This window comes from Neopsephotus bourkii, unplaced genomic scaffold (assembly GCF_033783945.1).
Source record: "Neopsephotus bourkii isolate Nb327-2 ecotype Australia unplaced genomic scaffold, CSIRO-AGI_Nbou_v1 NB_753, whole genome shotgun sequence".
NCBI lineage: Eukaryota > Metazoa > Chordata > Aves > Psittaciformes > Psittacidae > Neopsephotus > Neopsephotus bourkii.
Window position 1 is genome coordinate 1,916,110 of NW_026901251.1, and position 24,128 is coordinate 1,940,237.

Sequence of the window (24,128 nt, forward strand, 5' to 3'; positions counted from 1 at the left end):
TGACACTCCTATTCTTCTTGTGATGTGGAAAGCAAATACCTGAATTATGTAAGCTTACTTTAGCTCTAAACTGAGGGGAAATTAAACGTACATTTTCTCTACCTCTAGCTTACTTATTATATATCTGCATATAAAATCATAAATATTTGGTTGGAACAAGAAATGAGCACTTAGTATTGTTTAAGACTGCTAATACTGCAGACTGGAGTTGCAGTGGCTATTTTATGCTGCTCACCAGGGAACGCTTTATACTCCTGCAATACGCCTATTGCCAATGTGCCTGTTTAAAAAGGAAAGGGACTTTAACATTTGAAAAACAGACCTTACTTTAGCAATGACCGGTAACACTTACATTTCGGAACTCAGCCTTGATTTGAAAATAACCATATTCCAGGAAAGTAGGTGTTAAAATTGCTTCTACGTTGGGTCAAAATCTGTCTCACTTTGTATGTTTTACAAGCTCCTGTAATTCATACTCAGACAAGCACACTGAGAAGGGTTCAGGTGTTTGCTTCTCACTACACAAGAAATTATTTCAGGCACAGCTGGGATTCACCAAGCTCCTCAGTTTCCCATCGCAGGGGTGATGGAGCCCAGAGCCCACAGGAGGGAAGCAGCACTGTTTCTAACATGGGCACACCTCAGAAATGCTCAGGCTGTGCTGTTGGCTCCTCTGAATTAAACGTGGAGCAACTCACTGACTTCACAGCTGCTGCCTTGCATTGCCCCTGACTGACCGAGAGCACGACTGGGTTCTGTTTACCAGTCACCTTGCTGACTTTGCACAACGGTTTTGCTTGACATGATGAACAATGCCCGTGTAGTGTAAATTCCCTGGTGGTGCAGCAGGCTCTATCGAATCTGTCAGAGCTATTGAGGCATCTGGGAAATTTTTTATTGCCATACTTTAACAACTTTGACACTTAATTGCAAAGGAGCTTGCTTTAAGAGACTTCTAATTCCAGAAGACAGCCAGATAGTACTGAAGTTTAGACACACAGTTAGTAATGAAGACTGAAGAGATTGATGAACAGGGAGGATATTCTCCTGTCTGCAGTCTACACAAAGGAAAAAAGATTCAACTTAGCATCAGCATTCCATAGCTATTTTTCATATGCCATCTATTGACCATGGCAGGGAGATCCTACTTTAGAACCAGACAGCCCACATTCCACAAGCAGCTTTTACCTTTATGAAGAGCAAAAACATATTTAAGCCTGGATGACCCTAAAACTTTGCTTAGGAGTGCTGTAATTAGAGCTTGTGTCTCTTTACTTCAAGCTTAAAATCTCCTTAGCAAACCCAGAAGCTTGGCTCTAAAATCAGGATTCGTGTTAAGATGCTGTGCTAGTTACACTCTACATTTGTCAAAACAATCGAACCAACACTGATAGGAAACCAGAAACAAGAAGAGAAAAATTGGCCAAATTGCTTTACCCAAATATTTTTTTACAGCATGAAAATTGAGCTAATAATGCTTCTGCCTGGTTAACAGCTGTCAAAGGATGAAAAATAAGCTAAAGGGAATGTAGTCAATCAATCACCGCTTTTAATGTGGTGTGAAATCCATAAAGGCATTTATACTGAGTCTTAATGTGTTTTATGGAAAAATCACTGGTAGTTCTGTTGAAGAGATGCCAATTTTTAACAAGCAGCGTCTGGTGCTTTCCTGGCCACTCTATGCATGTGTGTCCTGTAGGGAAAGATGAGCTTGCACTCCGTTTGTCTCTGGGAATGCATGTTTAGTGACATTCCCTCTGCTTGAGGTGGGTCACCAGGACATAAGCTTCATTCACAAAACCACATCTGAGCCCCATCCAATTGTTCTCTGCTGGGGACTGCAGTTTTTACATGCAAGCAGCACAACGGCTCCTCTCCTGGCAAAGTGCACACGCTGCAGTCCTGCAGACGGAGAGCATCACCAGGGGACATAACCTACTGATTTCATGACACTGCTTTTCTAAGACACTGGAGCAGGTGTATCACTGTGGCCCAAGTTCTGTGCTGTATTCTTTAACCAGGGGGTAAGGCTAACACTTCCCTGTGTGACACAATGAGGTATTAATGTGTGTGAAGAGCTTGGCATTAAACCTTAGACAGAACAGTCTATATATAGCCATAGAGAGCAGCTTTTAAATCATGGAATCATAGACTCACAGAATGGTTTGGCTTGGAAAGGACTTTGAGATTATCTAGTTCTAACCCCCCTGACATAGGCAGGAACACCTTCCACTAGACCAGGCTGCTCAAAGCCCTGTCCAACCTGGCCTCGATCATTGTGACTGATAACACTGTGAAATTAAGTGCTCAGTGACTGTGCACAGCGAATGCATGGCTCAGGTTGCTGAAGGATTTGTGTTTCTCTGTGGCCATCATCTTCACTGGGGTTTGTTGGATGGATACAGCTGGATACAGCTGTGATGGTCATGGTCTGTGGCATCCTCCTTATCCTGCCCCAGAGGAGATATACTGTATCAGGTAGTGCTAATGTACAGACTAAAGCCCCCCTAGGTCACCCTCCTCCTCTGGCTCAGCAGACACATGGCAGGTTTTAGGCTGGTGAGTGAGCCGTGGGTGAGTGCAGGGAAGCTCATCCTGCCCAAAGCATTCATACATGAAAGGAGAGCAAGTCTCAAGGTTTTCTGCCATTGTCTAAGGTGAAAACACCATGTGAAACATAACTCATTACACTCTCCTCTTTATATCTCCATCTGGCTATCAGAATCAGACCAGCCATTAAGGGCCAATCTCAATGGCAATTTTACACTACCTAAATCTACAGTGCCAGGGACCTGAGTAGGTGACAGCTCATTTCCCATAAACTCACAACCACTTGAACATAGCTCCTCTTTCTCATGACAAAAATTCATATTGTCGTCTGAGGCTCACCTGGTATGCTCCATCAGGTGATGTTTTAAATTAACTTTATAGAGAGACAAGAACAGAAACAAGACAGGGCCCCAATGGTAAACTGGTGTGTAACTTCCATCCATAAGAATGGTAAAAAAATAGAGAAAATACTGAGTAGTCTTACTGTTTCTTTCTCTTCTGGGTACCTTTACCTAGTGATGTGTAGAGGTGAGCAACTACTATGCCTCAAATCAATCATTTACTCAGTTTCATAGTGTATCTTTCACAAGTGAGTTAAGGCTCCCACTTTCTCATACTCCACAGTATAAGACATACAAATTAAGGCAGTAGAAATTCTTAGTGGTAGGATTACACTCAGAATATCTTCCTTATGTCTTGTCACACTGAATTCTCCCTTCCAAACTGGGAAGGACACAGGCACAGTCATAACAGGTCAGTCCAAAATAGAAATTAAGTGCCTCGGGATGGCTCTAGGGCTAACACTGGTGGCATGGTTCCTGTCCAGCCTGATGCCATCACTATAATAAAAGCTGTGGTTTCAGATGAGCTTCTTACAGACCTTAGTTCAGAATGCAAAGACTCTCCAGGAGAACCAGGCTCTGCAGAGGAAATGACCAGGGCTGAACATGCATGGTAGTTAACCCTCTTCAAAAAGAAGGTCACCTGTAAGGCAAATATGTATTATACACTGTCTGCAGCCTGATAAACCAGTGAACAAATACGAACATTGGACTTCCAGCCCCTTGGCTCTCAGAAACATAACTGCTCCTGAATTGTTTCTGAATTTATAATTTAAAGTATGTAACATGAAACTATTACTAAATATATCATGCCAAACCAACATTCAGTGCTTTCTTTGCTCTGTGCATTCATTTTCCTCTTTTATCTCAGATCAGCTTCTACCCCCAGAATTTGTACCTTACAGTAACTTTGTTTATTAGTGATATACAAAATTTGGAGGCTTTCCTAATATAACCCCTGTGTTCCAGTGTGATGCTCTTTTATTCAACTAAACATACTATGGCCTTGTGCTTCTGCCTTTCACTCCTGTCGGAAAAGATGCGTCATTTGTTTCATTAAGATCATACCTTGTAAAACACTGGTTTTCCTACTGGACGACAAGGTCCCTCAGCTTCCACTGAATTCAATCAGGGTGGGGGATGCTGAAGAGACCGAGCTTGAGCTCTCAGCTAAGTGAAGCATTTGGGATTTATTTCAGTCCCACTGAAATCAACAGGACATAAATATAGTTTGAAACAAACATTTAGGTACTCTGCCAAATGCAGCCAGACTGCTGAACATAGGTCTCCACAAGAAACTGCTTTCTATTTCTTGCCATGATAACTTATTTTGACACACTGTTTCGATACCGAGTCAGTCAGACCCTCTTTAACACATTACAACCAAGAGAGAAGTCAGTGCTGAAACTCATGAATAAGGACCATCTTGGAGTAGTATTTCTGAAGATCAGCTACACCCATTTTCATATTAACAGTGTGGTGCCTCTATTTCCAAGAGCACTTTCACTTGTATATCTCCAAGGAGGCTCAGACCAGGAGTAGGGCAGCCGGTGAAGAGCCTGGTGCACAGACTTACAGACATGTTTTGTCCATGTGCGGAGCAGGCAATATCACACATGAGATGCCCATTACGTGCCCAAGGACAGGAGCATGCTTAAGGAAGATGGGGCCCCACTTACGCACCACAAAACCTCCTGAAGACTGCTGTGGCATTGACCAGAAGTTTTATGCCCCCAAGTATACAGTGTTATCCAGCTGAGTGTATCTTCCCCAAATATATCCTTTATAGGTTTGGGTTTAATTTTTATTTTTAGTGCGTGGTTTTTCTTTCATTTAACTTGAATCTCTGTATCCATGCCAGCATTGCAGCTACGTTTCCTTGTTGTTCCTGCAGTTCCTTTTGTCTTCCCAGCTTTGATTAATTTTGGTAATTTATCTAAATTATTCCTTAGACTGTTTGTGGTAATAAATCATTGCCTACTTGCTAGTTTCGCCCCCCAAATTCAGATACTAAAGCAGTAGGTGTTCTAGAAATGCCTGTGAATTTAATACTTGTGATGGTTACATATATATGGAATTGTTCCCCCTGTGATCAGCAGCATGAGCTTATCACATATAGGATAATTAAATGAATTCAGTTGGTTCCTGAGAGCCTGAGAGACTGTATGCAAGTACCTAGACTGGCAAGGGTTCCCGAACTCACAAAGCTCTAAAAGTCCGGTAAGGAGAAAGCTTTATAAGGAGAGAGGAACCAGCCACAAACCCATGTAATGCACATTAAGGATGAAATATCATTCTGCTCCTAACTCTGATTAATTTCCTTTATCAGAAATCCCTCCTCTCTGTGGATTCACAGCAACGACACAAAATCCTTTCTCCTGCTGGATTGTCTCTTCCCCATCCCTCAGGAGCTCACGCTTCCCATCCCAGCTCAGTCAGTGACACAGCTTGGCAGGGACACCCCTGGGCTCTTAACACGAGTCCTCCCATCTCTGCTTCTGGCACCTCCATCTTCCACCAGGAGGACAGAGGAGCAGCGGTGGGCAGAAGGGGTTCCCTCCTCCGGTGCTTTGCCCTTTTTACCAGGAGAGGGAGCAGATTTCTGCGCATCCCCCGGAGCTTTTGTTCAGGCTGGCAAATCTCCGCGTTTTCCTAACTGCAGGCTCAGAGGCGCGTTCCGCTTAGGACTTTCTCACACAGTGGCTTTCAGATTCCTAAATGGCTGTACATTTTTGCATCTGCGGGTCATCAGACACAGCCCTGCCACCTTAATCAGAACCCTGACTTTCACAAAGAACATCCCTGGGACCTGGGGGTTTATTGTCTGATTTTTTATTTAAAATAAAAAATAACAATTAAAAAAAATTTTCCTGGAATTAAAGGAGTCAGGAGCAGGCTGTCCAGGGTATGAGACAGAAGAGTGTCACACGTCGGTAGTTTCATGACGCAGAAGGCAATCCACTCAATTCAGCAATGAAAGACAAAGAGAAATAGGAATGCATCAGAAAGATCATGGGAAAACAGCACCTGCAAGGGGAAACAAGTGAGATTTTCCAATAAAAATGGGAGGAGAGCTGATTTGAAAGAGCAATGCAGCAGCAAATACCTGTGCTGCTGTCTGCGGCAGCAAATGCTGTGTTGCACAACTCCAATTAAACACAGCTTTGGCAATGCACAGAATATTACTTTCCTTTCAGATACGAGGGATATAAAGCTTTTCTTGTTTTTGATTCTAACTAAAATAGAATTGCACAGAAGACACTGTCTCTGGAAGGGAAGCTGTCATGGCTGGCAGTGCTCCCACACGTGCAGGCAGGACAGCGTTTGCTCCGGTCAAGTAGTGCTTCATCACACACTGCAAAGAAAGACTGTGAAATACCCCGTGCGACCCCCCCCCATCTGCAGCACTGCATCCAGCTCAGGGACCCCAACACAAGAGGGACATGGACCTCTTGGAGTGAGTCCAGAGGAGGCCACAGAGATGATCAGAGGGCTGGAGCATCTCTACTATGGAGACAGGCTGAGAGAGTCGGGTTTTTCAGCCTGGAGAAGAGAAGGTTCCAGGGAGACCTTAGAGCAGCTTCCAGTGCCTACAGGGGGCCTACAAGAAAGCTGGAGAGGGACCACAAGGGCATGTAGGGATAGGACAAGAGGGAATGGCTTTAAACTGAATGAGGGGAGAATTAGATTAAACATTGGGAAGAAATTCTTCACTGTGAGGGTGGTGAGGAAATGGCACAGGTTGCCCAGGGAAGCCGTGGCTGCCCCATCCCTGTAAGTGTTCAAGGCCAGGTTAGACGGGGCTTTGAGCAGCCTGGTCTAGTGGAAGGTGTCTCTGTGGCAGGGGGTTGGAGCTAGGTGATCTCTAAGGTCTCTTCCAACCCAAACCATTCTGTGAGTCTATGAAAGACACTGAAGATTGGTTGAATTTAGACAACATCATGAGTCCAGATTAGCTGCATTTCACTGGCACCTGCCCTGGAGAATACGTGGTCTCTATATTGCCTATGTGCCATGTAAAAGCATCTAGTCCGTGCTTACATCATTACCATTTCTTTAGATTCATAATCAGTTCAATATGCTGTAAGATGCTAATGTTATAATTCATCTTTCATATCTTGTGACAATTTAATCTGCAAGTATTGCAGGGCAGACTATGCCTAGGAGTCCAAAGAGGAGGCAGCTCCACTCCCAAACCTTGTGCAGCCCAGCAGTTGGCCTAATTTCCTGGTTTAATGGAAAAAAAAAGGAGGAAGGAAAAAAAAAAAGGAAAACCAAAGCTGGGCATTAAAGGAGTATCAGCAAGCAAAATGGGTTAAATGGTGCCCTAAGTCCATGAACACAGGTGGGTGAGAGCAGACCCTGATAATAAACTGCAGCAACTCTGCTGCCTGGAGATGACTTCATGCCTGAAGAGCTCCTGTAACCTTTTTCAAATGACACCTTTCTTTTTCTCTCACATGAATGTCACGTAAGGACGTGCACTACATTATATGAATATCAGAGATAACTGCCCAGCAATTGTGCTTTCCTTTTACTTCTCTCTCAAAAGCGAGTCCTTCCTTTTTGCTGCATATGAGCAAAAATGGGAGTTGATGACAAAAATCTAATCCCCAATCAAGACTTTCTTTACCAGTAGAATTTTCAGAAGAGATGAGAAGCTGCACATACAAGAGCAGCTCTTTGCTGTGATGATCACAGACGAGTATAATGAAGGTTAATCATCATTTTATCATTTTTTTAAGCACCTTGATTAAACAGCAGCCTAAATCCTGTAGAAGTGGCAGAGCCAAAGATGTGCCACGGTGATGTGCTGGCATCTTCTCTTTCCCTGGGATCCCCTGCCTTCTCCTTGCTTCACCCATTGCTGCCCATCCCCACTGCATCATGTTATGAATACACATACTCCCAGCCTCTCTGTTGTCTTTATTTCACATGGTGGGCATCCTCCTGGGGCTAAGTAGGCTCCTGCCATACTTCCACATCCCAACAGAGCCTTGCTGGGCCTTGAGCTAAAAAATGGTTCTGGTTTAAGCATGAAATCCCTAGGCCATAAAACCTTCAACACCATTTCTGCTCATTCTTACGAACAGCCTTAGTAGGTGGGAAACACACAATTCTCTCAGTCTCCCTGTAAATGGCTTGGCTGGAGAGCAATGCCCTAAGACATAAGTTTTCAGGTCTTCAGTATTCATTTACCATCACCATGATGGTAAGCATGTGCTTATGCCTGTTGTTGGGATCAAGTCCCAAGAAGCTGGGCTATGGCAGCTATGCCCCGTCAGGGCAGGTACCACAGGGAAGCCTGAGCAGCTCTGCCTGTAGTCTTCCACAAAAACCTATGGGATACCTTGCTGAAATAAGTATCTTTCTACTTGTTACGTGATATTTCAGTCTGCTTGCTCCTGTTTTGCTCTGAAATACCTTCTCCAGCCAATGCTTACCCTAAAAGTATTTGGAGATTTGCCTGACTGAAAACTGACAAAAACCCCACAGATTTTGGCCCTAATTTCTTACATGTAATAGGTCATTTAGCTCATTTATACTTCTGTCTCTCTGATCAGGTACTGCAATTGGAGACTTGAAAATGAAAAAGCATAAGGTGCTCTGAGGGATTTCTAGGCCCTCTGACAAAGCCATTTTCAAGATAATATTAGGAGACAATAGGAAGCATAATCATTAACTACCTGGCAGTAATGTCAGCCCTTCTGTTCTCTTGGGTTAATGTATGACTTAATCACCACAAATGGAGATCTTCAATATGCCCTTTTACTGGGATTAAGTTCTGGTTGCGTCTTGACATCCCTAAAGACTTCAAACAAATACAGTGATCTATATGCATAATATGGTAATTGTGATAACTTGAAATCAACAAAGATATTGATAATTATATGTAGTGAAAATGGCTAATGCTGACCACCTGACAGCATTGCACATTTCGTTGATTAACAGCACCAGCTAATAAAACCCCTGCTGACTGAAATCTTACCTATGCCTTGAGATACGGAGAGAAAGTAAGAATGAAGTATATAATATTTCATATTGCAAATGTACCACAGCTGGCTAGCATTTTTGGTAAGATCTATGTGTGTACAGACACAGTACAAAGCAGACAAAATCAGCACAAAGCCCAGGGTTGCATACATTGAAGACAAACAGTGAACCATCACTTTCTGCTGCCATTCCAAGGACCCTGAAAATTACTGTATTTTATCCTGCAGTTCCCTTTCTTTAGCCCACACTTACTTATTTACCATCACTGTGAAGAGTGACACTTAAAGCATACTCTACTAAATGGGCACTGATTTCTTTTATTAGCGGCACTCCAGAAAACAACAGGAAAGCTAAACCCTGTGCACCTTCACCTTGTTTTGCTTACAGGAAAACATGGCTCATGCCTTCTGGAACTGGCAGTCCTGTAGCTCTGCATCCAATGATCCTGCCCATCCACTGGGCCCACAGGCTGCCTTGCCTCTGACCTGCTGGCCCCCACCATGGGCTGAGAAGGCAGCTCACTCTGGCCTATCTTGGCTACTTTGGCTAATTGTGGGATAGATAGTTGTCAGCAGGACTTAAAGCAAAAGCACTGACTCATTCTCCTGGGTTAGTGACTTACAGGCAGATAACAAGTTATGGTCACTTTTGACAAGGATCAGAGGTGAATCGGTGACCCGGAGTTGAAAAGTAATGCATCCTATTAGCAATCCACATCTGACTGCTGCCCTGCAAGCCTCCCCTTGCATTCACTAGGGAAAAGCAGATGTCTTATTAGCTGCCATCCTTAAGTGGCTTTTGTCATCATGTCAACCTTGAAATAACACAGGGCAGGGAGACGGGGAACCAGTGGCCAAAAATGAGCTTCTAGACAGATTAAATAGAGAAAGGAAAGACACCAGTGTTTAGGAAAAGCAAAATGCAAAAATGCACAGAAGTATTTTTTCTATCTTTGTGGACAATGAGGGAGTTAAGACTTCAACGCGGTTATCACAAATTATTGTCATACTTAAAATGGGAGGTGCTTTTACTAAGGATGGATTAAATAAAGCAAGCTGCAGAAAATGGTGGGGTAATTCTCAATACTCCTACATTTATAAAATGCATTTTTAGTGTAAAGCCTACCTGACAGGTAACTTATCCTCTCTCCAACATCTGATTTAATTGATGTTGTAGAAATGTGGATCCCCATGCAGACTTCTCACTTGGCTGCCTAAAAGATATTCTTCGTATCACTGAAAATCACTATTTTAAACCAAGGGATTAATTTACTGGGGCTGCAATAAAACCCTTAATCCCTCTTTTATGTCCATAAGAAGTGAGGCAGGTGAAGCAGAAGCTGGCACTGAGCTAATCTCAGGCTTTCCTGGTGCCGTGTGTATGTGAAAGCTGAGGAGGAGCATACCCAGCTTGTGGCAGAGTGTCTGGGGCACAATGAGGGCCACTGATAGGCTGGGACAACCACAGCATCAGCTGTGCCCTCAGCAACAGGGAGCAGGTCTACAGGGTCTGGCTATGGTAGAGAGATGAGCCCACTGATGGCCCTGGGCAGGACAAGCAGCGAGCCAGGTCTGCAGTCCAGCCAGGGAGATCTGGGCATATGGTCCTGTATTTGCCAATCTTTTTTTCACCCACAGAAGATGTGTTCATGCTGTTGTGTATGAGAGAGAAGGCTCATGGTTGTTGGGCTGGTTGTTCCTCTGATTCTGGAGAACATACATGCTCTTGGAGGAAAAACTATCAGCAAGGAAGGAAATTAATGATGAAGCTGCACCAGGATCAGACTTAATGATGCCCTTGCTCTTCCTTAGTGGTAGAAGTGCAAGGCAGGAGGTAAAGCAGCACACTGTTGACACCAGGCTGGGAGGTGCTGCCAGCAGAGCGAGGGCTGGAATATTATGTGAAGGCATAATGCATGAGCATATAGAAGGCATAATGGAGACCAGCACGGTAGAGATGGACATTTATCTACTAGCAGAGTAATCGTCTCCATGTTTTGGGATTAGTCATGGAAACTTCTTTGAGTTCATCGGCTGTGAATGACAGAGGAGGAGTAAGTCTTGGTTTTATTAGTCACAAGGTGACAATGAAGCACTAAGATGTGCTGGCTGTGAAATAAAAAAGGTGACCACAAAATCTAGTAGGCAAGGAACTTCTCTCTACAGAGAACAAGACTTATTAATGCTATCACAGAAATCTCTGGAGAGATCTCATCCCTGCTGCTTTATACCAGTCACTCTCACTCAGGACAGACACGGCCAGCCTGGAGCAGAGGCAAAGATGATGACTGGGGGCAGTCACTCTCCTATAGGGGAATATGTACAAGAGTAATTGGCTCAGCAAAAGTCTGTAGATCTTATATGACTGCTCATCATAAGTAATTCACAAGAGTTATCAGCAGGAAAGGAAACGGGCTGTTTAAGTTAAGCTAAAGAGCAGGTTTGGCACAAGAACAAGTTGTGTGAGAGGCTGAGGGGATCCCACTGTGCCAGTGAGGGAACTGAAGGAAGTCAGAAACATCATTAACCTTCCTGGCTGTCCTTGGCTGTGGGCTGAGTAAACTGGCTCCACTGCAGGGGACTTGGTGGGCTTTAAAAGGCGACCTAGAGGTTAATGACAAGTACATTGAAAAAGAGAGCTCAGTTCTGGGTAGCTGGGGGCTTTGGTCTGGGGTAATTAGTGGATAGTATAAGGTGTTGCTTGCTTTTCTAATAGGATATAGCTACTTTGAGATGCTATTAGAAAATGTTAGGGTACTGAAAAGGGTGAAGCTCAGTTTGGCTTGTGCTGAAGAAAGAGGTTAGAAAGATGAAGCAGGAGTTGGCAATAAGCACAAAATCTCCTACTCTGAGTCTGGGCTCTTCTGCCCCTGTGCTTTGTGAATGAATGGTGGAGGAAATAGGTGACAAGATAGGTATGTATGTTGAGATCAAAGAAAAAAGGTTCTTCATTCATTCATTTCAAATTTAAAGTTACAGTGGCTAAAGTGCAGTTCAGCTATTGGTAACTTCAGGCATACGCAGGATTTAATTCTTTCATTCTCTTTATCAGAGACTACTGGTCAAATACTTCACAGCAAGAGCAGCAGCTCTGCTATACACTAGCACAGAGGACAACATACATGCTGCAAATCTCTGTGCTGTCTGTAGCTGTGTACAATTCCAGCTTCCAGCAGGGCTTTTTATGCTGGCAAAGTTAGTGGAAAAGACTTGATTAGCACCGTTGAGGTGTGTTTTAGGTGGGGAGTGCACCTGCCCAAGCTGTTAAAAGGTGAGTCCAGGTGCCCCTGTGCCCTTTTTGAGCAATACTCTAATACCTCTTGAATGACTTCTTAGAATCATATAATCACTGATTTCTATGAATTCTTAACTGGTTTTGAAGTGTCCAGGGCAATATCCATACTTACAGAAGTGCCCTCCAGGCATGTGCAGTACAACAAACCCCAAATGTATCATTTTTTTCAGGCTTCCCACCATAGCACACACAATACGCTTTAGGATTATGGGAACTGCTTATGCCACACAGCTCCCTCCTACCTGCCAAAAGCCTGTGTGCCAGAAGGAAACCCGTCTTCTACCAACAGCACAGCCTCTGCTGTGCAGCACAGAGCTGGTTCGATGTTTGCTGCAGCAGAGGTGTTGTTAAGGTGCAGAAGACAAGCAGAAAACTTGCCTCTGTGCTAATGGAGGTGTTCTTTTTGCCTCTGGCTAGTCTGAGAGTGTGCAGGTCCACTGACTGTATCTGCTGTTCCCTGTGATGGCTGCGGGGTCGAGTGCTTCGTACAACCGCATGTGGGAAGTAGGGATCCAAGTAGTAAATGTTACCTCAGGAAAAACCAAACAGATCAGATATTCCTTGGTAACTCTCTCTCTCTTCCCTACCTGCCTACTCCCATCCCCTCCTATCCATCTTGTCACACATTCATTTTTACAACAGAAAATCAAAAGTCAAAGAGCGAGACCTTTGCATTAAATCATGGGAAGGTAGTAACTATCCTGGCACCTCTGTCTGCCTTCTGAAAGCAAATATGTGCTCTTGCTGAACACTACTAGCCTGACTACAAGTTGCCAGTATTGACAATCAGCTTGATATATTGACACTGGAGATGTCCTAACACATGAGGAGAGGGTGGGAGAGTGACAGGAAGTGATCAAAGACAATCTGCTGTAGTGAATGAGCATTAAAGGCTGGCGGAGAAGCATGAACTTGATAGGGGCAGCGGAGGGAGTTTGAAGAAACACTGATTGAGGTCAAAAAGATTTCCCTTTTAAAAGGAGAGAGACAGAGGAACATTAAAAAAGTAATGATAAAGTAAATGGAGGAAAGCTACTGCACAGTACAGCTGCATGATAATCAGGAGAGGTTATACATGTATTCACTAGCTATTTGCACTGATCAGCCCAGGGACTTGGATCATGGTGGTATCTGAGCATACAACAATAAAAGGAGATTTCCCAGGTGATTGTAGGCACGATCCAAAATGAACTACCTGCAGCTCTGTAGCTGTGCTGTAATGCAGTACTGCAGCATGCCAAATGAAATACCCAGGAGTTCAAAGGCCAACTCTAGACCCTGCCCACCTCCATTCCCTGGGAAGCTGAGGGAATGTGTTTAGAGAGAACAACCATGAAAATCAGAGTCTGTACAGCAATTCTTCCTAGGGACTAATAACCTCCATTGAGATCGGTGGGACCTGGTTATAAGGGGTCTGAACTGAAATCCTTTAAAATGAGTGGCAGTCAGTAGTGTTTCTGTTTGCTTTACCTATGCTTTGTTCTGTTCTGAATTAAGAAAAGAAGTTCTCTATTACTTCAGGTCTGGAGAGAAGTCGTATTTATATTAGTGTCGAATATTGCATCCTTCTTTGAGTATAAAATAACCCAAGCCCAAACCTTGTGAGCTACTTCATAAATGATACCTTTTGAACTTGACAGGACCAAGACAGACTTGTTACTGCCATTATCTGTGAAAGAACCCGTCCAGTGTTTCAGTGTGAAAGGGGGCTGCTATAAAATATACATGTGGACCATCACACTACAGCAGAGCCTGGCAAATGTAATTATCACACAGCGCTCTGTTTTCCCCCAGAGAGAAGAGGAATTTGTTTGTCTCTTGCCCTGGGCTTTCACATGTTGTTCAGAAAGCTCCTATGCACCAGCGCGGTCTGGGTGAGAGCTCTGCTAACGCAGGCCAGCTGCCAGGAAAGCTGCCTCCAGCTCTGCTGCTCTCATTCCTGAGCTGTCAGCCCTGCTCTTCCAGGGAGCAGAGCTGTCGGGGGCAGCCAGAGCTGCACCACTCCGCTGCCCTGTTGTAATTACAGCACATCCAGCGTGCAGGCTGTTAGGAATACCTTTATTAAATGAGTGCTGCTGATGTGGCTTTCCTGGCCAATGTGTAATGCTGCTGTGCTTTAAACCTGAGTGTTTCTGAAGCATCGGCAGTGGCTTAGCTGTATCAATCACTGCTGCTGTTAGCAGTGCAGGTGGAAGGGTGGGAAAGAGCCTGAAGCTGATCCAGAAGAAGGCCTGCATTGATAGCGCTTTTCCTGTCTATGTGATGTGGGAATTGTCAGGATGCCAACAATTCTGCTCCTTTTGAACATCTTCTAGGAAAAGAGACTTCTGATTTCTGTTACAGTTGAAATGCTTCCATTGGTTTCTCTTGGTTCCACCTGAAAAATAGGGTTTAGATCAGAACATTTGGGCAACTGATTTTTCTGGGCATGTTACAGATCCCTGGGGATATGGTTCACCAGTGGAAACCCAGGAAGGTTCCAGTGGCATATCTTCTTTTGAAGGTGAACTTGACCTGAAAATAGATTTCAGTTTCAAATATCAAAATTAACTGAAATTATTTCACTTTCTGGACAGAGACTGTCTCTGTGACAGTCAAGAAAAAGCAGAGCAGGAGGCACTAGCCACAGTGTCTTGCACCCTCAGAACACGCTTCAGACACATGTCCTGCTTATGCAGTCTGCCCGTGGCCCTGTGATGACTACAGTTACACCAGCCATGGCTCCCACTGGGAATGCCTGTATTTTTACAGCAGTGCCTCACATCAGGCAGGGGGTACAGATTAGCATGAATCTGACAGTGGCCTGACATCTCCTGGAGATTCTCTGAGGCTGAAGACTCCTCATACGATTAAAGACACTTCCCAGTTGCTTTGCATTATTATAACACAGAGTACCATAACCAGACTGGAGGATCTGTTCCATGTACTGTATAGAGCCCCAACTCACAATATTTCTATTCACAGTCTGCTATATGGGACTATGCCTCAATCATTAAATCAGGCTCAAAATATTTCTTGTTTGTTCTATTACCATTCAAAGAATGTTAAAATATTCTTTCCATTAGTTTAGGAAAAAATAATCTAGCTAGAAGAATAATGTGTCCTGACTTGAACAAGAGAATCGCTGATTAACTTTTAGCTGACAAAACCCCTGCCAGTTTCTACTAAGAGTCACCACACACAGAAATCGCTGCTGAAAATCAGAAGACCAAATTACTTTCCCATGGAGAGGTAATAAGTGCATTTCATGATGGGCAGTAAAGCCTGTTAGGACATCTCTGGTTCTGGGAGTTTTCAGGGTAAGGAATTAACAGAGACATAAAATGAAGGCACCTGGACAGGATAAGAAACTCAAGTTACTTTTACCAATATGCAGTGTGATGGGCTCAGCAGCCGCTTTACTGAGCCTCCATGGGTTAAAGCTGGCTCCAGGTTTATCATCTGGCTGGGAGGGTGAGTCTTATTTTCAGAATGAGAAATTTTCATTTAGATTCACTTAGTCAGTGCAGCTACTTCAATCTCGATGTCCACTATAGCAGGTTGGGGCTGTGCACGATGGCAGGGATGTACCAATGACTGCCCTGTGTCCTACACTATCCCTTTTCCTTACACAGGAGGAAATTAGAGAGGATTTCTTTTCCAACCTGGAACACACATGGTTGATCAGGTGAGCTCCAAGAAAGTTGTATAGGGTGGCATTGCCTCTCACCTGCATCCAGCATAGGCTAGGGAGACTACAGGGTAGCTTGTCGCTGGGACAGTATTTAACTTGTAGCTTTACTGTACAGAACAGAACAATGATTAGTTGATTTGTTTTAGTGTCCTAAAAGTCTCTCACACCAGGTGCTGAGACTTTTTGTGAGCAGAACCCAGATGGATCCTTTCACCCCCAGGGAGTTTACAGTGCCAGACTCCAGTCTTCCCAGTAAACCCAATAGCCAGCCAACCCTGTGAAGATAATGTGGCAATTTAGGTATTCACAGCTGTGGTTGAGTACATGTTGTTTGCAGGATCTGGGTCTTCCCCCTTTCTTTCAACTTGCTGGGATACTGGAAGTCTTTATGTGTGTGGCAGGCTGCTTTGCCTTACACCCTTTAGATGAGACCCCTGAGATTAGCCTGAGTATGGGAGCACAGTGACTGCAAGTCAGCTCTGAGCAAACACAGGGACTGTTTAGCTTCCCATGAAGTACTGAGGTCCCTGTGCTTTGCCCAGGCATTGCTGATCACCTTCTTAGGAAGCAGTGCTCTCTAATTTCTGGCCTTTACCAGGGAAAGAAACCATTGATCTAACTGGCAGCTCAAATTTATCAGACACTGATCAGATGCACGTTTGCTGAAGATAAGTCTTTTTGATCAATTGCATTGGGAATTTCACCTGGGATTCGGTACACACAGAGTCTCTGAAGGCAAAGGTTTTCACTGATTTTTATCCTGAAGTATAAATATCCTTTGACTGTAATTTAATTATTTACTAATACATAATATTAATATATATAATATATAATCCCTTACTAATCTGCAGTCCCGTCTTTTCTGTACATGGACAATATTTCTAAGTAAGGGCAGGTTGTTAAGAGCAGATTCTAGCAATGATTATGCTGCTGGTTACTTTCCTGCTTACAACATGGACCCTTTCCTCTCCTTCCTCCTCAAAGGGATTTAGTTCTGATGGAGACACTTCTGTACTGAAACAGTAATTATGCTATCATCCGTTGTTCACTTATTAATGTTGTTAATTCTCTTCAGACATATTTTTCTCATTTTGGTTGGTGCTTTAACACTTCATTCTGTAATTCACTTGTTTTTTTCCAACCTTATTGTAAACAAGGATTTTAATCTCTGAGTTAAGGAACATAAATCCAACTTTCTGAAAGTAAAAAAAGATGGATTTTATAGTTTATTTGATATTTAGAATTAATAAACTGGAGAGACTGAAGCACACTTACCATCTCTTAAAATCAGGCTTTAAATTTTATTCATTGACTTAGAAGTAAGTATTATAAAGATTTACTTCATTTTTTGAAGCTTTTCACAGCATGTGCATTAAAATGTAGCCATATGTAAGGTGCATACCCAGGGCAAAGGAACAGGGGTCACCTACAGAACAGATGGTCCCATCTTAGGCGACACCAGCATGCAAGAAGCTACAAGGGTCCTATGAAACAGGAAATGTAGCAGGAGCTCCCAGTGCCCTGCCGTGGTGATGGGCACTGTGTAAGAACTGCCAGCTTGTGAGGAGAAAGGAGTTTACAGCTCAATGGAGCATTGGGGTCACCATTACCAGTAAAAGTCTTTTTTTTTGTCCTGCTGCTGTTTTAAAAGAGAAAATGCAGGGAAAAAACAGAAGTCCAGAACTGAAAGGGACAAAGATGGAGCCTGGACAAATGCTTTGAAGGCTGGAGGAAATCCCTTCAGTGAGAGACTTTGAGAACTCAATCTGCTTACCTGAGTAAAAAGAAGACCAAGAAGGGACTTGGTATCACAGTAAAGCACCTTCACAGAGGAGGAACACAAATCTCTGGAGGTGTAACCCATGCCAAATTTGCTGCTGAATTATTCTTGGCTGCTTACTCCAGTCTCAAACACTGGTCTCATTTGTGCCCCAGCTAGCTGAAGAGCCAAGAGCTATGAAGTTATTTCCTATTTCACTTTGATGATTTGGTATTGAGAGGGGATATTCCCCAAGGAGAGGTGAAATCCTGCCTACAGCTCATGGGTGGACATTTATTGCTTTTGGTTTATTGCAGGTAGGAGTTCCCTTCTACACTGCAATCAAGCATGCAGAAGCTGCGGCATAGTAGAATACTGCTTGTAGGAAATGTATTGCATTCAACCTCCTGTAAAAGGCTTCTCTGATAAAAGATATCCTAAAGAAGAGTGTTACCCTGCTATTATATGAAAACAAGCTTGTTCTGGAGCCTTCCTTGGCAGGCTGCAGATTGTGATGTTTTCTATCTTTTTTTTTTGTAAACCAGGATTATCTGCACACAGGCAGTGACTTTCCTAGTGAGCCAGGTGGTGTTGCTGGGCTTCACAAGCACAAGGTGGTCAGATGTCCTGCAGAACCTCTTCTTTTCCTTGCTTTTCTTCCTGTGCATATTGGCTTTAAACCAGTTCAGGAGCAGTATAAAATTTCTCATTACCCTTACTCATGCGGCTTAAAATTTTGTGGGCATGTTAATAGTCAATTATGTTTAAAAGAGTCTTTAATCACCACCTTGAAGCTTGAGGCTGGACATATCAGTGGTGATTTGAGCTGGTATTGCCTTTGTAGAAGAGTTTTCTCTGATACAATAATCTGTGAATACCAGCCAATAAAATAGCAGTTATGCATTGCATGGTACTGAACGGTAGCTCAAAAACCGAGTGCAGAGAAAAATCTCAAGTTGGGCCCTTCTCGTTTGTTTAATTAATTTCATTTGTTTCACAAAGTTTAGTCCTTATTTTAGTGCAGATCAGTACTGCATCAGTTTAAGTGCTTCAGTGAAGAGTTTCTTAATGGCTCAGACTTATCTCAGCGCATCAGCGGAGGTGTTTGCAACTTGCTGAGCAATCTGCTGGTGTTCTGTGTGCATGTGCAAGTTCTGTTCAGCACAGTGAGAATCTCTACTGAGATTTTGGTGTACTACAAATGTCAGCAGGTGAGAAATACTTGGCCGAGGCCAGTTCAACAAGCAAAAGGTTATTGGAAAGGCCTTAAATACATATTGGCCATTAGGTGTGGAACTTGGATTTCACGATAAGGTCTCTAGTTTTGTTTTATTGGGCTAGGGAAGACTAGAAAGCTGTTATGATTTTTTGTGTCTATATTATAACATTTCAAAGTATTCCAATGAATCACATTTGAAACCTCCAAGATTCACATTCTCAGTGTTCTGTTTCATCTTTAGTTTTCTAGACATATGGAACTTTTGGTCAAGGTTCCTAAGGTGACCATAGACATGTAAGCCTTCTTAAAACAGATATGAAAATTGCAGCTAAAAATGGAGTTGAGAATTGGAATGCTCTGGATGTTAGTTGTAGCTCTGATGAATTAGTGGAAGGACTGAAGAGGTTACTGCTATTAATTCATCAGCACTTCAAAAACCCTCATTTCCCTGCCTGTAAAGTGAGCATTTACTCACCTCTCAGGCTGCTATATAAATCAAGCTCAGGCCTTTGAGAAGTTAACAAGGACATTTGCAAAGCATTTTCTTGTTTATAGGCAATGTCCTTCCCCCCCCCATCTTCATTTCACAAAACAGGAACCACTTCAGTATCATTAATACACCAGTTACCCAATAGGAACCTAGTGATTTTGACTCCAGAAAGGTTTGAATAATTCAGTATCATTTGCTATGTGCACATAAACTGTGACTGGGGAAGATCTGATCCATAAACAGCCTCATCTCTATTTCCTCTTCTCCTCACAACACTGCTATGTTTGTTTAAATTCGTTTCATTTCCTGATGAGGAAGGAAAGCAGCCATGCAGCATGAGATGAGCCTCCACAGCCAGCGGAGTACTTCATTCTTCTGTTCACCAAATATCATTTTCAGCAAGTTGCCTCTTCTACTATATGGAGTTTCCTTGAGATACTGTACATACATGCAACATGCATGTGAATGTACTGCCAGTTGAAACCTTATTACTAGTCTTTTGATTTGTAGTTTGCTCATGACAAATACAGGTTTTCCTCTCTTCAGAGCAGTCTGCTTCCAGCCTGCGCAGCCAGAGATGCTGCTAACAAAAACTAAACCACCACCCAAGGAGCAATAATGAATGTGTCAGGACATGGTCTCAGTGAGCTGCAGAAGAGTGAATTTATTTGTCAGTTGTTCACTGGAATTATGTAGGTTTTGTTGCACAATCACTACTGACAGAGATGTTAACAGGCTTTGGAGTTTTTTTCTCTTAAACAGAGCTTGTTCTTTCCTTTAGGAAGAAATGTCCCAGAGCAGGAGCCAGCCTGGAGAACGCTGCCAGCTCTGCCAAGAAGGCCTGGGGATGAGTAGTCCTTCAAGGCTACCTCGCTGCTGGGTTTGGTGGTGGCTGCCACATAGCAGCATTTGCTTCTCAAGCTGATGCAGTGTAGGCCAGCCTGGCTTTTCTACATGGCATTTTTCTATCCTGTACAAGCTGCTGGGACACTTAAAATAGCAAATATGAGCTTCTGAAAGGAAGAAAACATTAAGGAGAATGCTATTTCCACAGTTAACAAACATGAGAGACTGATTATGTGTTCTGCCCACCTCCCTCCTCTGCTTCCACACACACGCAAAAAAGGAGAAAACTGAGGGGAAAATAAAGCACCGTGAAGACCATCAAACCTATCTGCACCCAGACTTGTTACGCATGCGCATGCCAACAGTGCGTATACAATAACATATTTGGATGAAGGATTTGAGGACGTGTGCAGCCCCTGGCAGCAAGTGCCTGAAAAGCATCTGTAATGCCCAGTCTTCATTTAGTGCATCCTTTTGGGCTTGTGAATGTATTATAGCTAAGACCAACACCCTCTTGACAGGGTCTTCTGATAGCCAGCACAGAAACAAGATGCAGATCATGACTAGTACAAGTCCCTCTTTCACACTGAAGCTGATCTCCTGTAGGGGATAGTTGTGAAATCCTACTTTAACTTTTTTCTCCTTTTTGATTCTCAGGAAACATGGAAGTCCTGCAGGACAAGGCTGGCATTGCCTCCACACTGTGAAGCATCCTCATCTGTAAAGGTAGCTATCTTTGCTAGCTTTGCCCTTTATGGCTTTGCCATTTAAAACAACTCATTTTGTTAACCAACCTTTGAATTTTGGGTTTACACTTTCCCAAAAATCATTCTGGAAGTGGATAAGAGAAATTAGTAAAGTGGGGGGGGGTGGGGTGTAAAATCAAACCTTCTTTACAATCCTGTGGCCAAAAAATAAAGACAGAAAACACTACTTTTTAGTATGAAAAATAGCCAAGTAAATTGTAGAACTCACAGAAAGCTAAAAGTATTAAGGGTTTAATGTAAGAAATACTGTACTAAATTTTGGCTGTTTTGAGCAGCTCAAAATTATTCTTTTAAGTATCTAGAAGACCTTTAAAACTTATTTCTTAGTTATATGAACATGTGATCCCCACTGCTTCTGTGAAATACAGGAGTAAGAAGACCTCATTACTGAGCCAGGATCATTTATTAGCTGCAAAATGAAATCATCAAAGTCAACTTTGGGCGTTGTTGTAAATACAATAGATGTACCTTTGCACTGGAAATCAGCAATATTTTCATCATCAAAGTAGATTTCAGAAGTGTTTCACATTACTGATGCCGATTCAGAGGAAAGCTTGAATTACTGAATCACAAATTTTCCATAACCAGCTTGCGTTATGATTGTATATGACAAAACCAATTTGAGCTGCTGGGAAGAATAAGCAATGCCTATTTGCAGCACCTGAGCATTTAGTGTTTTCCCTCTGATTGTGTTTTATTGCTGCATAGCAGCTTCTATGCAAGCAGGAACAAGCGTTTTGCTGGGTAAGCAGGAGGCGGGCCTGTAAGTAGTCACTTTCTTCAGAAGCACAATAAATCAAGGAAACTAAAAGCAAAATCTCTAAGTTTGTTTCCACCAAGTTTCAATCAAAATAGCATTCATTCATCACAGTTACCCTGGTGAGTTTAGGTGGCAGTAACTGCAAAAATAGAAGTTTCATAATAACAAATATAGGCTATAAGAAACTCAGATGAGCGAGCTTTATCTTTCTGTACATGTTCTGAAGATATGGGTAGGATTTTAAGAAGTGCATTGATCATTTAGGAAAAAAAAAATTGCTATTGATTTCCAATGGGATTTACACCTGTAAGTCATTTAGAGAGATTTTCAAGATGTATTTAAGTAGGTAAACATCTAACAGGACTGAGAGACACAGGGAGGTTATATTCTCAAGGGCTCTTTGGAATTTGCAGTGGCCAGCATCTAGCTTCCCCATCACCTCATCCAATGCTTGTCCAGGCCCAGGACTACCCTGATATGACTGACACAGAGTTGGGCACTCATGTAAGGGAATCCAAGAGATGAAAGAGCAAGAGACAAGATAAGCAGAAGAAAGGAAGGACCTATCTGAAACACCCACAAGGTGCCCATTCCATCCTCCTTGTTATTAATGGCAATTATCTTTTTATGTAGAAATCAAGGCAAATGGCATGAAAGGCAATATATTTTCTTTTTAACATTATAGTTTTAGATGAACTTCATTTCTTCAGAATATTTTCCTTTCAAATGTGCATTCATACCATTTTCAAATACAACTCAATTATAAGTTTTGATTTATTGTGTAAAACGGTACTTAATATTAGCAGAAACATTCTTTTTTAAATCCACCTATAAAACTCACTGTACACAGGGTTAAAATTTATTTGTACCTGAACTGCAAGTTAAGGTTCAGCAGGCTTCTACCATCTGTCCAACAATGCTTATGTAAGAAAAATACTCTTCCCAGTGCTGCATTGAGGCTGGGCATAAATTCTACGCCACTTACAAATGTGACAGAACTAAGCCTTGAGAATGGAATATAAGCCCATTTCCTGACACAAGACTCCTAAAGTATCCACTTGTATCTAACTAAATCTCGTTTGCAAAACCCTCAAACACATGAATATATTCATACTATTTTTTTCTTCAGTTTAATCACATCACTGAGACTTAATGTTTCAAAAAAATCAACATCTTATTCCGCGAGAGACTGCATTTCAAGGAAGTCTTTTTGTTTGCTGAAAACAAAAGGATGAAAACTTTTCCAGTCTTGACATGACATAACTCCCTGTTTTGTCTCCTTTCTATGATTAAAATGACATTTTCTGTTGCGTTTTAATGTTGGGAAAATTAAGTACTTCACAGAAATTTGATACTCTTTTGACACACCTTTCTAAATTAAATGACTCCTCTCTACAGTCATTTGCTGCATCATGCAGTAGAATCATCATAGAATCAACTAGGTTAGAAAAGTGAGATCATCAGTTCCAGCCATAAACCTAACACTGCCAAGTCCACCACTAAAGCATGTCCCTAAGTGCCACATCTACACCTTTTAAATACATCCAGTGACGGTGACTCAACCACTCCCCTGGGCAGCCTGTTCCATTGCCCAACTGCCCTTTCTGGTTTTCATTCTTGAGGTTAGCCACATGGTTCCCAGCTTGCCTTGCAGAGAGCAGCCCCGAGCCTGCATGGAGAATTCCAGAAATCTGCTTATAAAGGTGGTGTAGAGCCTGGTTTGTAGCCATGGTGAAAGGTTTAGTCTACACCTACTACTTAGGCACTGGGAAGCACCCCAACATCTAAATGATCTCGTTCAAAGTATTATTATTTACTTATTAATTCCAGCAGTTTTCTTCCTTTCATCTTATTTTGTAATCTGGGTTATGAGTGTAAAAACAAGATGTGTAACATTTAAGTGGGGAAGTCTTGAAAGTGTAGCCACATCCATGAATTTTAATTCATACGGGCAATTTCAGCACGGCTTTAGGGAGAAAACAAAAGATAACACTGGACATCAATAAAATGAAAGGTTTGGGTCTTCAAAATAGAACATTGGTCTTGGCAACTTAGCAAATTCATAATCTGGAGTTGCAACAGCTGTATCTTTTAAATAAAACTGCCAGTATTAATTACTAATATCAAAATAGACTAGCAGGACAGGATTAAGTATACCTGTGAGCTTTTACTCACATCAACCCCAATATTCCTTGCATCAATTTAAAGCCATTGATTGCTCTTATCCAACATATTGGAAGAGATATCCTCTTCCTCTCCGAACTGGGCTGTGTATCCTTGAAAACTGTGATTGTTCCTTTTCTCCCACTCCCAGATTTCTTTTTCCTAATCTAGATAACCTACAAATAAAAGATATTTTTTAAGTTATGTTCTTTACTAAGGAGAACAAGTTATTCTCCTTTGGATGCTCTCCAAGTGTGCCACATTGCTCTTAA

The 24,128-nt window shown here is 42.5% G+C and overlaps 1 long non-coding RNA gene across 5 annotated transcripts in view; it reads left to right on the forward strand.

The window, feature by feature from the left end:
* Positions 1-24,128, forward strand: part of LOC133212974 (uncharacterized) — a 62,458-nt gene that overhangs the window by 28,126 nt on the left and 10,204 nt on the right. For 3 of the 5 annotated variants that reach the window (XR_009725667.1, XR_009725665.1, XR_009725666.1), the window contains exon 3: positions 20,824-20,892. This is a non-coding gene — a long non-coding RNA (uncharacterized LOC133212974). Of the gene's footprint in view, positions 1-19,866; positions 19,964-20,823; positions 20,893-24,128 lie in introns of all 5 variants that reach the window. The other 2 variants (XR_009725664.1, XR_009725663.1) reach the window with 1 other exon arrangement.